This window comes from Lagenorhynchus albirostris, chromosome 1 (assembly GCF_949774975.1).
Source record: "Lagenorhynchus albirostris chromosome 1, mLagAlb1.1, whole genome shotgun sequence".
NCBI lineage: Eukaryota > Metazoa > Chordata > Mammalia > Artiodactyla > Delphinidae > Lagenorhynchus > Lagenorhynchus albirostris.
Genome location: NC_083095.1, coordinates 106055606 through 106073268, shown reverse-complemented (window position 1 = coordinate 106073268; position 17663 = coordinate 106055606).

The following is a 17663-nucleotide window of genomic DNA, read 5'->3' as shown; positions in this document are numbered from 1 at the left end:
ACGGCTCTGTTTACAAGAACCTCGTTTATGGTACAAGTTCAATATCACAGAAAGCGAAAAATGAATAAAGAATTTGTGGTACTTACGTACAATGCAATATCACTCAGCAATGAAATCTATGTCATCAGGCCTGTAGCAGCATAATGAGTGGACTCAGGTACGATGATTCTAAGAGAAATAAGTCACACAGAAAAAGAAATATCATAAGGTATCACTAATACACGGAATGTAAACTTGGCTACCCAGGAACTGAATTACAAAACAGAACAGGGTCTCAAATGTAGAAAACCAACTTATGCTTGCTTAAGGGGAAAGGTGAGTTGGGGTGCTGCATAAAACCAGAGATTGAAATTAGCACAGATACCGTTCCATAAGCCAAATATGTAATAGACAAGAGCTACTCCTTGCTCAACGAAGTGGACTAAACACCCCATATTAAACGCCTAAGAATATAGCTGACTAGTAAGAATCTTAAAACCTATGGATTTACATGTCTCCAAAAGAGAATCAAGCGTGTGTACAGCAGCATAAACGCAGCAGTGATAGGATTGTTGAGGTTCGGTGAGCAAATGCAGACCCTTTTAAGTCATATTGCATGGCACCCATTCCATGGGTCTCAACTCTCCAGGTTTAAGGGATTCTTCCTTCAGCTAAAACATGCATGTGGAACCCAGAGTATGATCCACCGTGTGATCGGGAAACGTGTTCAAATGTGTCTCAGTTTTCGTCCCCTGGTACTCGGGTGCAACATTCCAGACGCTTTACTAACACTCTCCCCACTTGGAGAGTCAGTGCCTTTAACCTCCTGTTTGGCCCAGTTTGCAATTTCTGCGGGAAATGAACAGGAATAGGGAGAACCAATGAGAGACTAGCTGGAGGTGTCTGGACGGGCAAATTTAACTCTCATTTCCCACCAGGAAGAGGAATTAACCAAAGGCTCAGCTTGCCATGCCAAAACCACACTAGGGCCTGAAGCAATCCTGCGGTGTTGCGGCCAGCTCACAATAAAGAGAGTTGAAGAAATGAGCTCAGGGGCACTGTCATTCACAAACATGAAGAGTTATAAATTACAGCTATCGTCCAAAAATATATTGAAGTAAGGCTGCCAAGAGGACTTGAAAGCGGGGCAGAATTGCAGGAAACCGATTTCAGGAGGTAGACTGGAATTGCATGAAAAGCATAGGAAAAGAGGCAGAACGTCCACAATGATGCACTTGGCCAAAAAGGGCGTATGCGTTTTTTCCTGAATATATTCAGGAAAAAACGCATACGCCCTTTTTGGCCAACCAAGCAAGCTTGCAAAGGAAATCTGCACTACAATGAAGTCTCACTGCCCCACGGGCAAAAGGGCCATCTGAAAAAAGTGTAAAATCCAGAAAGGCAGGACAGGCCATGGAGAACTGGGAGCCTTGTTATGCTGATGGGCGGGATGTAAATTGCCAACAGCCACTCTGGAGAAGTGTATGGTGTTTCCTGAAACATCTAAAAAACAAAGCAACAGAGCCTAGGGCACTTCCACTTATGCTCCTATAGCTTAGGGAAATTCAAATCAAAAAGACACAGCCACCCCAAAGTTTGGGACGGCTCTGTTTACAAGAACCTCGTTTATGGTACAAGTTCAATATCACAGAAAGCGAAAAATGAATAAAGAATTTGTGGTACTTACGTACAATGCAATATCACTCAGCAATGAAACCTATGTCATCAGGCCTGTAGCAGCATGATGAGGGGACTCAGGTACGATGATTCTAAGAGAAATAAGTCACACAGAAAAAGAAATATCATAAGGTATCACTAATACACGGAATGTAAACTTGGCTACCCAGGAACTGAATTACAAAACAGAACAGGGTCTCAAATGTAGAAAACCAACTTATGCTTGCTTAAGGGGAAAAGTGAGTTGGGTTGCTGCATGAAACCAGAGATTGAAATGAGCACAGATACCGTTCCATAAGCCAAATATGTAATAGACAAGAGCTACTCCTTGCTCAACGAAGTGGACGCAGCACCCCATATTAAACGCCTAAGAATATACCTGACTAGTAAGAATCTTAAAACCTATGGATTTACATGTCTCTGAAAGAGAATCAAGCGTGTGTACAGCAGCATAAATGCAGCAGTGATAGGATTGGTGAGGTTCGCTGAGCAAATGCAGACCCATTGAAGTCATATAGCATGGTACCCATTCCATGCGTCTCAACTCTCCAGGTTTAAGGGATTCTTCCTTCAGCTAAAACATCCATATGGAACCCAGAGTATGATCCACCGTGTGATCGGGAAACGTTTTCAAATGTGTCTCAGTTTTCGTCCCCTGGTACTCGGGTGCAACATTCCAGACGCTTTACTAACACTCTCCCCACTTGGAGAGTCAGTGCCTTTAACGTCGTGTTTGGCCCAGTTTGCAATTTCTGCGGGAAATGAACAGGAATAGGGAGAACCAATGAGAGACTAGCTGGAGGTGTCTGGACGGGCAAATTTAACTCTCATTTCCCACCAGGAAGAGGAGTTAACCAAAGGCTCAGCTTGCCGTTCCGGAACCACACTAGGGCCTGAAGCAATCTTGTGGTGTTGCGGCCAGCTCACAAGAAAGCGAGTTGAACAAAGGAGCTCAGGGGCACTGTCATTCACAAGCCTGCAGAGTTATAAATGACAGCTACCGTCCAAAAATATATTGAAGTAAGGCTGCCAAGAGGACTTGAAACAGGGGCAGAATTGCAGGAAACCGATTTCAGGAGGTAGACTGGAATTGCATGAAAAGCATAGGAAAAGAGGCAGAACGTCCACAATGATGCACTTGGCCAAAAAGGGCGTATGCGTTTTTTCCTGAATATATTCAGGAAAAAACGCATACGCCCTTTTTGGCCAACCAAGCAGGCTTGCAAAGGAAATCTGCACTACAATGAAGTCTCACTGCCCCCGGGGCAAAAGGGCCATCTGAAAAAAGTGTAAAATCCAGAAAGGCAAGACAGGCCATGGAGAACTGAGAGCCTTGTTATGCTGATGGGGGGGATGTAAATTGCCAACAGCCACTCTGGAGAAGTGTATGGTGTTTCCTGAAACATCTAAAAAACAAAGCAACAGAGCCTAGGGCACTTCCACTTATGCTCCTATAGCTTAGGGAAATTCAAATCAAAAAGACACAGCCACCCCAAAGTTTGGGACGGCTCTGTTTACAAGAACCTCGTTTATGGTACAAGTTCATTATCACAGAAAGCGAAAAATGAATAAAGAATTTGTGGTACTTACGTACAATGCAATACCACTCAGCAATGAAATCTATGTCATCAGGTCCGTAGCAGCATAATGAGTGGATTCAGATACGATGATTCTAAGTGAAATATGTCACACAGAAAAAGAAATATCATAAGGTATCACTAATACACGGAATGTAAACTTGGCTACCCAGGAACTGAATTACAAAACAGAACAGGGTCTCAAATGTTGAAAACCAACTTATGCTTGCTTAAGGGAAAGGTGAGTTGGGGTGCTGCATAAAACCAGAGATTGAAATTAGCACAGATACCGTTCCATAAGCCAAATATGTAATAGACAAGAGCTACTCCTTGCTCAACGAAGTGGACGCAGCACCCCATATTAAACGCCTAAGAATATACCTGACTAGTAAGAATCTTAAAACCTATGGATTTACATGTCTCCGAAAGAGAATCAAGCGTGTGTACAGCAGCATAAACGCAGCAGTGATAGGATTGTTGAGGTTCGGTGAGCAAATGCAGACCCTTTGAAGTCATATTGCATGGTACCCATTCCATGGGTCTCAACTCTCCAGGTTTAAGGGATTCTTCCTTCAGCTAAAACATGCATGTGGAACCCAGAGTATGATCCACCGTGTGATCGGGAAACGTTTTCAAATGTGTCTCAGTTTTCGTCCCCTGGTACTCGGGTGCAACATTCCAGACGCTTTACTAACACTCTCCCCACTTGGAGAGTCAGTGCCTTTAACCTCCTGTTTGGCCCAGTTTGCAATTTCTGCGGGAAATGAACAGGAATAGGGAGAACCAATGAGAGACTAGCTGGAGGTGTCTGGACGGGCAAATTTAACTCTCATTTCCCACCAGGAAGAGGAATTAACCAAAGGCTCAGCTTGCCATGCCAAAACCACACTAGGGCCTGAAGCAATCCTGCGGTGTTGCGGCCAGCTCACAATAAAGAGAGTTGAAGAAAGGAGCTCAGGGGCACTGTCATTCACAAACATGCAGAGTTATAAATGACAGCTATCGTCCAAAAATATATTGAAGTAAGGCTGCCAAGAGCACTTGAAAGCGGGGCAGAATTGCAGGACACCGATTTCAGGAGGTAGACTGGAATTGCATGAAAAGCATAGGAAAAGAGGCAGAACGTCCACAATGATGCACTTGGCCAAAAAGGGCGTATGCGTTTTTTCCTGAATATATTCAGGAAAAAACGCATACGCCCTTTTTGGCCAACCAAGCAAGCTTGCAAAGGAAATCTGCACTACAATGAAGTCTCACTGCCCCCCGGGCAAAAGGGCCATCTGAAAAAAGTGTAAAATCCAGAAAGGCAGGACAGGCCATGGAGAACTGGCAGCCTTGTTATGCTGATGGGTGGGATGTAAATTGCCAACAGCCACTCTGGAGAAGTGTATGGTGTTTCCTGAAACATCTAAAAAAAAAAAAAGCAACGGAGCCTAGGGCACTTCCACTTATGCTCCTATAGCTTAGGGAAATTCAAATCAAAAAGACACAGCCACCCCAAAGTTTGGGACGGCTCTGTTTACAAGATCCTCGTTTATGGTACAAGTTCAATATCACAGAAAGCGAAAAATGAATAAAGAATTTGTGGTATTTACGTACAATGCAATATCACTCAGCAATGAAATCTATGTCATCAGGCCCGTAGCACCATAATGAGTGGATTCAGATACGATGATTGTAAGTGAAATAAGTCACACAGAAAAAGAAACATCATAAGATATCACTAATACACGGAATGTAAACTTGGCTACCCAGGAACTGAATTACAAAACAGAACAGGGTCTCAAATGTAGAAAACCAACTTATGCTTGCTTAAGGGGAAAGGTGAGTTGGGGTGCTGCATAAAACAAGAGATTGAAATTAGCACAGATACCATTCCATAAGCCAAATATGTAATAAACAAGAGCTACTCCTGCCTCAACGAAGTGGACTCAACACCCCATATTAAACGCCTAGGAATATACCTGACTAGTAAGAATCTTAAAACCTATGGAGTTACATGTCTCCAAAAGAGAATCAAGCGTGTGTACAGCAGCATAAACGCAGCAGTGATAGGATTGGTGAGGTTCGGTGAGCAAATGCAGACCCTTTGAAGTCATATTGCATGGTACCCATTCCATGGGTCACAACTCTCCAGGTTTAAGGGATTCCTCCTTCAGCTAAAACATGCATGTGGAACCCAGAGTATGATCCACCGTGTGATCGGGAAACGTGTTCAAATGTATCTCAGTTTTTGTCCCCTGGTACACGGGTGCCACATTCCAGACGCTTTACTAACACTCTCCCCACTTGGAGAGTCAGTGCCTTTAAACTCCTGTTTGGCCCAGTTTGCAATTTCTGCGGGAAATGAACAGGAATAGGGAGAACCAATGAGAGACTAGCTGGAGGTGTCTGGACGGGCAAATTTAACTCTCATTTCCCACCAGGAAGAGGAATTAACCAAAGGCTCAGCTTGCCATGCCGGAACCACTCTAGGGCCTGAAGCAATCCTGCGGTGTTGCGGCCAGCTCACAATAAAGAGAGTTGAAGAAAGGATCTCAGGGGCACTGTCATTCACAAACCTGCAGAGTTGTAAATGACACCTATCGTCCAAAAATATATTGAAGTAAGGCTGCCAAGAGCACTTGAAAGCGGGGCAGAATTGCAGGAAACCGATTTCAGGAGGTAGACTGGAATTGCATGAAAAGCATAGGAAAAGAGGCAGAACGTCCACAATGATGCACTTGGCCAAAAAGGGCGTATGTGTTTTTTCCTGAATATATTCAGGAAAAAACATATACGCCCTTTTTGGCCAACCAAGCAAGCTTGCAAAGGAAATCTGCACTACAATGAAGTCTCACTGACCCCCGGGCAAAAGGGCCATCTGAAAAAAGTGTAAAATCCAGAAAGGCAGGACAGGCCATGGAGAACTGGGAGCCTTGTTATGCTGATGGGCGGGATGTAAATTGCCAACAGCCACTCTGGAGAAGTGTATGGTGTTTCCTGAAACATCTAAAAAACAAAGCAACAGAGCCTAGGGCACTTCCACTTATGCTCCTATAGCTTAGGGAAATTAAAATCAAAAAGACACAGCCACCCCAAAGTTTGGGACGGCTCTGTTTACAAGAACCTCGTTTATGGTACAAGTTCAATATCACAGAAAGCGAAAAATGAATAAAGAATTTGTGGTACTTACGTACAAGGCAATATCACTCAGCAATGAAATCTATGTCATCAGGCCCATAGCAGCATAATGAGTGGACTCAGGTACGATGATTCTAAGAGAAATAAGTCACACAGAAAAAGAAATATCATAAGGTATCACTAATACACGGAATGAAAACTTGGCTACCCAGGAACTGAATTACAAATCAGAACAGGGTCTCAAATGTAGAAAACCAACTTATGCTTGCTTAAGGGGAAAGGTGAGTTGGGGTGCTGCATAAAACAAGAGATTGAAATTAGCACAGATACCGTTCCATAAGCCAAATATGTAATAGACAAGAGCTACTCCTTCCTCAACGAAGTGGACTCAACACCCCATATTAAACGCGTAAGAACATACCTGACTAGTAAGAATCTTAAAACCTATGGATTTACATGTCTCCGAAAGAGAATCAAGAGTGTGTACAGCAGCATAAACGCAGCAGTGATAGGATTAGTGAGGTTCGGTGAGCAAATGCAGACCCTTTGAAGTCATATTGCATGGTACCCATTCCATGGGTCTCAACTCTCCAGGTTTAAGGGATTCTTCCTTCAGCTAAAACATGCATGTGGAACCCAGAGTATGATCCACCGTGTGATCGGGAAACGTGTTCAAATGTGTCTCAGTTTTTGTCCCCTGGTACTCGGGTGCAACATTCCAGACGCTTTACTAACACTCTCCCCACTTGGAGAGTCAGTGCCTTTAACGTCGTGTTTGGCCCAGTTTGCAATTTCTGCGGGAAATGAACAGGAATAGGGAGAACCAATGAGAGACTAGCTGGAGGTGTCTGGACGGGCAAATTTAACTCTCATTTCCCACCAGGAAGAGGAATTAACCAAAGGCTCAGCTTGCCGTGCCGGAACCACACTAGGGCCTGAAGCAATCTTGCTGTGTTGCGGCCTGCTAACAAGAAAGCGAGTTGAACAAAGGAGCTCAGGGTCACTGTCATTCACAAACCTGCAGAGTTATAAATGACAGCTATCGTCCAAAAATATATTGAAGTAAGGCTGCCAAGAGGACTTGAAAGCGGGGCAGAATTGCAGGACACCGATTTCAGGAGGTAGACTGGAATTGCATGAAAAGCATAGGAAAAGAGGCAGAACGTCCACAATGATGCACTTGGCCAAAAAGGGCGTATGCGTTTTTTCCTGAATATATTCAGGAAAAAACGCATACGCCCTTTTTGGCCAACCAAGCAAGCTTGCAAAGGAAATCTGCACTACAATGAAGTCTCACTGCCCCCGGGGCAAAAGGGCCATCTGAAAAAAGTGTAAAATCCAGAAAGGCAGGACAGGCCATGGAGAACTGGGAGCCTTGTTATGCTGATGGGCGGGATGTAAATTGCCAACAGCCACTCTGGAGAAGTGTATGGTGTTTCCTGAAACATCTAAAAAACAAAGCAACAGAGCCTAGGGCACTTCCACTTATGCTCCTATAGCTTAGGGAAATTCAAATCAAAAAGACACAGCCACCCCAAAGTTTGGGACGGCTCTGTTTACAAGAACCTCATTTATGGTACAAGTTCAATATCACAGAAGGCGAAAAATGAATAAAGAATTTGTGGTACTTACGTACAATGCAATATCAGTCAGCAATGAAAACTATGTCATCAGGTCCGTAGCAGCATAATGAGTGGACTCAGGTACGATGATTCTAAGAGAAATAAGTCACACAGAAAAAGAAATATCATAAGGTATCACTAATACACGGAATGTAAACTTGGCTACCCAGGAACTGAATTACAAAACAGAACAGGGTCTCAAATGTAGAAAACCAACTTATGCTTGCTTAAGGGGAAAGGTGAGTTGGGTTGCTGCATGAAACCAGAGATTGAAATTAGCACAGATACCGTTCCATAAGCCAAATATGTAATAGACAAGAGCTACTCCTTGCTCAACGAAGTGGACGCAGCACCCCATATTAAACGCCTAAGAATATACCTGACTAGTAAGAATCTTAAAACCTATGGGTTTACATGTCTCTGAAAGAGAATCAAGCGTGTGTACAGCAGCATAAATGCAGCAGTGATAGGATTGGTGAGGTTCGGTGAGCAAATGCAGACCCTTTGAAGTCATATAGCATGGTACCCATTCCATGGGTCTCAACTCTCCAGGTTTAAGGGATTCTTCCTTCAGCTAAAACATGCATATGGAACCCAGAGTATGATCCACCGTGTGATCGGGAAACGTGTTCAAATGTGTCTCAGTTTTCGTCCCCTGGTACTCGGGTGCCACATTCCAGACGCTTTACTAACACTCTCCCCACTTGGAGAGTCAGTGCCTTTAACGTCGTGTTTGGCCCAGTTTGCAATTTCTGCGGGAAATGAACAGGAATAGGGAGAACCAATGAGAGACTAGCTGGAGGTGTCTGGACGGGCAAATTTAACTCTCATTTCCCACCAGGAAGAGGAGTTAACCAAAGGCTCAGCTTGCCGTGCCGGAACCACACTAGGGCCTGAAGCAATCTTGCGGTGTTGCGGCCAGCTCACAAGAAAGCGAGTTGAACAAAGGAGCTCAGGGGTACTGTCATTCACAAGCCTGCAGAGTTATAAATGACAGCTACCGTCCAAAAATATATTGAAGTAAGGCTGCCAAGAGGACTTGAAAGCGGGGCAGAATTGCAGGAAACCGATTTCAGGAGGTAGACTGGAATTGCATGAAAAGCATAGGAAAAGAGGCAGAACGTCAACAATGATGCACTTGGCCAAAAAGGGCGTATGCGTTTTTTCCTGAATATATTCAGGAAAAAACGCATACGCCCTTTTTGGCCAACCAAGCAAGCTTGCAAAGGAAATCTGCACTACAATGAAGTCTCACTGCCCCCCGGGTAAAAGGGCCATCAGAAAAAAGTGTAAAATCCAGAAAGGCAGGACAGGCCATGGAGAACTGGGAGCCTTGTTATGCTGATGGGCGGGATGTAAATTGCCAACAGCCACTCTGGAGAAGTGTATGGTGTTTCCTGAAACATCTAAAAAACAAAGCAACAGAGCCTAGGGCACTTCCACTTATGCTCCTATAGCTTAGGGAAATTAAAATCAAAAAGACACAGCCACCCCAAAGTTTGGGACGGCTTTGTTTACAAGAACCTCGTTTATGGTACAAGTTCAATATCACAGAAAGCGAAAAATGAATAAAGAATTTGTGGTACTTACGTACAATGCAATATCACTCAGCAATGAAATCTATGTCATCAGGCCCGTAGCAGCATAATGAGTGGACTCAGGTACGATGATTCTAAGAGAAATAAGTCACACAGAAAAAGAAATATCATAAGGTATCACTAATACACCGAATGTAAACTTGGCTACACAGGAACTGAATTACAAAACAGAACAGGGTCTCAAATGTAGAAAACCAACTTATGCTTGCTTAAGGGGAAAGGTGAGTTGGGGTGCTGCATAAAACCCGAGATTGAAATTAGCACAGATACCGTTCCATAAGCCAAATATGTAATAGACAAGAGCTACTCCTTCCTCAACGAAGTGGACTCAACACCCCATATTAAACGCGTAAGAATATACCTGACTAGTAAGAATCTTAAAACCTATGGATTTACATGTCTCCGAAAGAGAATCAAGCATGTGTACAGCAGCATAAACGCAGCAGTGATAGGATTGTTGAGGTTCGGTGAGCAAATGCAGACCCTTTGAAGTCATATTGCATGGTACCCATTCCTTGGGTCTCAACTCTCCAGGTTTAAGGGATTCTTCCTTCAGCTAAAACATGCATGTGGAACCCAGAGTATGATCCACCGTGTGATCGGGAAACGTGTTCAAATGTGTCTCAGTTTTTGTCCCCTGGTACTCGGGTGCAACATTCCAGACGCTTTACTAACACTCTCCCCACTTGGAGAGTCAGTGCCTTTAACCTCCTGTTTGGCCCAGTTTGCAATTTCTGCGGGAAATGAACAGGAATAGGGAGAACCAATGAGAGACTAGCTGGAGGTGTCTGGACGGGCAAATTTAACTCTCATTTCCCACCAGGAAGAGGAATTAACCAAAGGCTCAGCTTGCCGTGCCGGAACCACACTAGGGCCTGAAGCAATCTTGTGGTGTTGCGGCCACCTCACAAGAAAGCGAGTTGAACAAAGGAGCTCATGGGCACTGTCATTCACAAACCTGCAGAGTTATAAATGACAGCTATCGTCCAAAAATATATTGAAGTAAGGCTGCCAAAAGGACTTGAAAGCGGGGCAGAATTGCAGGAAACCGATTTCAGGAGGTAGACTGGAATTGCATGAAAAGCATAGGAAAAGAGGCAGAACGTCCACAATGATGCACTTGGCCAAAAAGGGCGTATGCGTTTTTTCCTGAATATATTCAGGAAAAAACGCATATGCCCTTTTTGGCCAACCAAGCAAGCTTGCAAAGGAAATCTGCACTACAATGAAGTCTCACTGCCCCACAGGCAAAAGGGCCATCTGAAAAAAGTGTAAAATCCAGAAAGGCAGGACAGGCCATGGAGAACTGGGAGCCTTGTTATGCTGATGGGCGGGATGTAAATTGCCAACAGCCACTCTGGAGAAGTGTATGGTGTTTCCTGAAACATCTAAAAAACAAAGCAACAGAGCCTAGGGCACTTCCACTTATGCTCCTATAGCTTAGGGAAATTCAAATCAAAAAGACACAGCCACCCCAAAGTTTGGGACGGCTCTGTTTACAAGAACCTCGTTTATCGTACAAGTTCAATATCACAGAAAGCGAAAAATGAATAAAGAATTTGTGGTACTTACGTACAATACAATATCAGTCAGCAATGAAATCTATGTCATCAGGTCCGTAGCAGCATAATGAGTGGACTCAGGTACGATGATTCTAAGAGAAATAAGTCACACAGAAAAAGAAATATCATAAGGTATCACTAATACACGGAATGTAAACTTGGCTACCCAGGAACTGAATTACAAAACAGAACAGGGTCTCAAATGTAGAAAACCAACTTATGCTTGCTTAAGGGGAAAGGTGAGTTGGGTTGCTGCATGAAACCAGAGATTGAAATGAGCACAGATACCGTTCCATAAGCCAAATATGTAATAGACAAGAGCTACTCCTTGCTCAACGAAGTGGACGCAGCACCCCATATTAAACGCCTAAGAATATACCTGACTAGTAAGAATCTTAAAACCTATGGATTTACATGTCTCTGAAAGAGAATCAAGCGTGTGTACAGCAGCATAAATGCAGCAGTGATAGGATTGGTGAGGTTCGGTGAGCAAATGAAGACCCTTTGAAGTCATATAGCATGGTACCCATTCCATGGGTCTCAACTCTCCAGGTTTAAGGGATTCTTCCTTCAGCTAAAACATGCATATGGAACCCAGAGTATGATCCACCGTGTGATCGGGAAACGTGTTCAAATGTGTCTCAGTTTTCGTCCCCTGGTACTCGGGTGCAACATTCCAGACGCTTTACTAACACTCTCCCCACTTGGAGAGTCAGTGCCTTTAACGTCCTGTTTGGCCCAGTTTGCAATTTCTGCGGGAAATGAACAGGAATAGGGAGAACCAATGAGAGACTAGCTGGAGGTGTCTGGACGTGCAAATTTAACTCTCATTTCCCACCAGGAAGAGGAGTTAACCAAAGACTCAGCTTGCCGTGCCGGAACCACACTAGGGCCTGAAGCAATCTTGCGGTGTTGCGGCCAGTTCACAAGAAAGCGAGTTGAACAAAGGAGCTCAGGGGCACTGTCATTCACAAGCCTGCAGAGTTATAAATGACAGCTACCGTCCAAAAATATATTGAAGTAAGGCTGCCAAGAGGACTTGAAAGCGGGGCAGAATTGCAGGAAACTGATTTCAGGAGGTAGACTGGAATTGCATGAAAAGCATAGGAAAAGAGGCAGAACGTCCACAATGATGCACTTGGCCAAAAAGGGCGTATGCGTTTTTTCCTGAATATATTCAGGAAAAAACGCATACGCCCCTTTTGGCCAACCAAGCAAGCTTGCAAAGGAAATCTGCACTACAATGAAGTCTCACTGCCCCCGGGGCAAAAGGGCCATCTGAAAAAAGTGTAAAATCCAGAAAGGCAAGACAGGCCATGGAGAACTGGGAGCCTTGTTATGCTGATGGGCGGGATGTAAATTGCCAACAGCCACTCTGGAGAAGTGTATGGTGTTTCCTGAAACATCTAAAAAACAAAGCAACAGAGCCTAGGGCACTTCCACTTATGTTCCTATAGCTTAGGGAAATTAAAATCAAAAAGTCACAGCCACCCCTAAGTTTGGGACGGCTCTGTTTACAAGATCCTCGTTTATGGTACAAGTTCATTATCACAGAAAGCGAAAAATGAATAAAGAATTTGTGGTACTTACGTACAAGGCAATATCACTCAGCAATGAAATCTATGTCATCAGGCCCGTAGCAGCATAATGAGTGGACTCAGGTACGATGATTCTAAGAGAAATAAGTCACACAGAAAAAGAAATATCATAAGGTATCACTAATACATGGAATGTAAACTTGGCTACCCAGGAACAGAATTACAAAACAGAACAGGGTCTCAAATGTAGAAAACCAACTTATGCTTGCTTAAGGGGAAAGGTGAGTTGGGGTGCTGCATAAAACCAGAGATTGAAATTAGCACAGATACCATTCCATAAGCCAAATATATAATAGACAAGAGCTACTCCTTCCTCAACGAAGTGGACTCAACACCCCATATTAAACGCCTAAGAATATACCTGACTAGTAAGAATCTAAAAACCTATGGATTTTCATGTCTCCAAAAGAGAATCAAGCGTGTGTACAGCAGCATAAACGCAGCAGTGATAGGATTGGTGAGGTTCGGTGAGCAAATGCAGACACTTTGAAGTCATATTGCATGGTACCCATTCCATGGGTCTCATCTCTCCAGGTTTAAGGGATTCTTCCTTCAGCTAAAACATGCATGTGGAACCCAGAGTATGATCCACCGTGTGATCGGGAAACGTGTTCAAATATGTCTCAGTTTAAGTCCCCTGGTACTCGGGTGCAACATTCCAGACGCTTTACTAACACTCTCCCCACTTGGAGAGTCAGTGCCTTTAACCTCCTGTTTGGCCCAGTTTGCAATTTCTGCGGGAAATGAACAGGAATAGGGAGAACCAATGAGAGACTAGCTGGAGGTGTCTGGACGGGCAAATTTAACTCTCATTTCCCACCAGGAAGAGGAATTAACCAAAGGCTCAGCTTGCCATGCCAAAACCACACTAGGGCCTGAAGCAATCCTGCGCTGTTGCGGCCAGCTCACAATAAAGAGAGTTGAAGAAAGGAGCTCAGGGGCACTGTCATTCACAAACATGCAGAGTTATAAATGACAGCTATCGTCCAAAAATATATTGAAGTAAGGCTGCCAAGAGCACTTGAAAGCGGGGCAGAATTGCAGGACACCGATTTCAGGAGGTAGACTGGAATTGCATGAAAAGCATAGGAAAAGAGGCAGAACGTCCACAATGATGCACTTGGCGAAAAAGGGCGTATGCTTTTTTTTCCTGAATATATTCAGGAAAAAACGCATACGCCCTTTTTGGCCAACCAAGCAAGCTTGCAAAGGAAATCTGCACTACAATGAAGTCTCACTGCCCCCCGGGCAAAAGGGCCATCTGAAAAAAGTGTAAAATCCAGAAAGGCAGGACAGGCCATGGAGAACTGGGAGCCTTGTTATGCTGATGGGCGGGATGTAAATTGCCAACAGCCACTCTGGAGAAGTGTATGGTGTTTCCTGAAATATCTAAAAAACAAAGCAACAGAGCCTAGGGCACTTCCACTTATGCTCCTATAGCTTAGGGAAATTAAAATCAAAAAGACACAGCCACCCCAAAGTTTGGGACGGCTTTGTTTACAAGAACCTCGTTTATGGTACAAGTTCAATATCACAGAAAGCGAAAAATGAATAAAGAATTTGTGGTACTTACGTACAATGCAATATCACTCAGCAATGAAATCTATGTCATCAGGCCCGTAGCAGCATAATGAGTGGACTCAGGTACGATGATTCTAAGAGAAATAAGTCACACAGAAAAAGAAATATCATAAGGTATCACTAATACACCGAATGTAAACTTGGCTACACAGGAACTGAATTACAAAACAGAACAGGGTCTCAAATGTAGAAAACCAACTTATGCTTGCTTAAGGGGAAAGGTGAGTTGGGGTGCTGCATAAAACCCGAGATTGAAATTAGCACAGATACCGTTCCATAAGCCAAATATGTAATAGACAAGAGCTACTCCTTCCTCAACGAAGTGGACTCAACACCCCATATTAAACGCGTAAGAATATACCTGACTAGTAAGAATCTTAAAACCTATGGATTTACATGTCTCCGAAAGAGAATCAAGCATGTGTACAGCAGCATAAACGCAGCAGTGATAGGATTGTTGAGGTTCGGTGAGCAAATGCAGACCCTTTGAAGTCATATTGCATGGTACCCATTCCTTGGGTCTCAACTCTCCAGGTTTAAGGGATTCTTCCTTCAGCTAAAACATGCATGTGGAACCCAGAGTATGATCCACCGTGTGATCGGGAAACGTGTTCAAATGTGTCTCAGTTTTTGTCCCCTGGTACTCGGGTGCAACATTCCAGACGCTTTACTAACACTCTCCCCACTTGGAGAGTCAGTGCCTTTAACCTCCTGTTTGGCCCAGTTTGCAATTTCTGCGGGAAATGAACAGGAATAGGGAGAACCAATGAGAGACTAGCTGGAGGTGTCTGGACGGGCAAATTTAACTCTCATTTCCCACCAGGAAGAGGAATTAACCAAAGGCTCAGCTTGCCGTGCCGGAACCACACTAGGGCCTGAAGCAATCTTGTGGTGTTGCGGCCACCTCACAAGAAAGCGAGTTGAACAAAGGAGCTCATGGGCACTGTCATTCACAAACCTGCAGAGTTATAAATGACAGCTATCGTCCAAAAATATATTGAAGTAAGGCTGCCAAAAGGACTTGAAAGCGGGGCAGAATTGCAGGAAACCGATTTCAGGAGGTAGACTGGAATTGCATGAAAAGCATAGGAAAAGAGGCAGAACGTCCACAATGATGCACTTGGCCAAAAAGGGCGTATGCGTTTTTTCCTGAATATATTCAGGAAAAAACGCATATGCCCTTTTTGGCCAACCAAGCAAGCTTGCAAAGGAAATCTGCACTACAATGAAGTCTCACTGCCCCACAGGCAAAAGGGCCATCTGAAAAAAGTGTAAAATCCAGAAAGGCAGGACAGGCCATGGAGAACTGGGAGCCTTGTTATGCTGATGGGCGGGATGTAAATTGCCAACAGCCACTCTGGAGAAGTGTATGGTGTTTCCTGAAACATCTAAAAAACAAAGCAACAGAGCCTAGGGCACTTCCACTTATGCTCCTATAGCTTAGGGAAATTCAAATCAAAAAGACACAGCCACCCCAAAGTTTGGGACGGCTCTGTTTACAAGAACCTCGTTTATCGTACAAGTTCAATATCACAGAAAGCGAAAAATGAATAAAGAATTTGTGGTACTTACGTACAATACAATATCAGTCAGCAATGAAATCTATGTCATCAGGTCCGTAGCAGCATAATGAGTGGACTCAGGTACGATGATTCTAAGAGAAATAAGTCACACAGAAAAAGAAATATCATAAGGTATCACTAATACACGGAATGTAAACTTGGCTACCCAGGAACTGAATTACAAAACAGAACAGGGTCTCAAATGTAGAAAACCAACTTATGCTTGCTTAAGGGGAAAAGTGAGTTGGGTTGCTGCATGAAACCAGAGATTGAAATGAGCACAGATACCGTTCCATAAGCCAAATATGTAATAGACAAGAGCTACTCCTTGCTCAACGAAGTGGACGCAGCACCCCATATTAAACGCCTAAGAATATACCTGACTAGTAAGAATCTTAAAACCTATGGATTTACATGTCTCTGAAAGAGAATCAAGCGTGTGTACAGCAGCATAAATGCAGCAGTGATAGGATTGGTGAGGTTCGGTGAGCAAATGAAGACCCTTTGAAGTCATATAGCATGGTACCCATTCCATGGGTCTCAACTCTCCAGGTTTAAGGGATTCTTCCTTCAGCTAAAACATGCATATGGAACCCAGAGTATGATCCACCGTGTGATCGGGAAACGTGTTCAAATGTGTCTCAGTTTTCGTCCCCTGGTACTCGGGTGCAACATTCCAGACGCTTTACTAACACTCTCCCCACTTGGAGAGTCAGTGCCTTTAACGTCCTGTTTGGCCCAGTTTGCAATTTCTGCGGGAAATGAACAGGAATAGGGAGAACCAATGAGAGACTAGCTGGAGGTGTCTGGACGTGCAAATTTAACTCTCATTTCCCACCAGGAAGAGGAGTTAACCAAAGACTCAGCTTGCCGTGCCGGAACCACACTAGGGCCTGAAGCAATCTTGCGGTGTTGCGGCCAGTTCACAAGAAAGCGAGTTGAACAAAGGAGCTCAGGGGCACTGTCATTCACAAGCCTGCAGAGTTATAAATGACAGCTACCGTCCAAAAATATATTGAAGTAAGGCTGCCAAGAGGACTTGAAAGCGGGGCAGAATTGCAGGAAACTGATTTCAGGAGGTAGACTGGAATTGCATGAAAAGCATAGGAAAAGAGGCAGAACGTCCACAATGATGCACTTGGCCAAAAAGGGCGTATGCGTTTTTTCCTGAATATATTCAGGAAAAAACGCATACGCCCCTTTTGGCCAACCAAGCAAGCTTGCAAAGGAAATCTGCACTACAATGAAGTCTCACTGCCCCCGGGGCAAAAGGGCCATCTGAAAAAAGTGTAAAATCCAGAAAGGCAAGACAGGCCATGGAGAACTGGGAGCCTTGTTATGCTGATGGGCGGGATGTAAATTGCCAACAGCCACTCTGGAGAAGTGTATGGTGTTTCCTGAAACATCTAAAAAACAAAGCAACAGAGCCTAGGGCACTTCCACTTATGTTCCTATAGCTTAGGGAAATTAAAATCAAAAAGTCACAGCCACCCCTAAGTTTGGGACGGCTCTGTTTACAAGATCCTCGTTTATGGTACAAGTTCATTATCACAGAAAGCGAAAAATGAATAAAGAATTTGTGGTACTTACGTACAAGGCAATATCACTCAGCAATGAAATCTATGTCATCAGGCCCGTAGCAGCATAATGAGTGGACTCAGGTACGATGATTCTAAGAGAAATAAGTCACACAGAAAAAGAAATATCATAAGGTATCACTAATACATGGAATGTAAACTTGGCTACCCAGGAACAGAATTACAAAACAGAACAGGGTCTCAAAT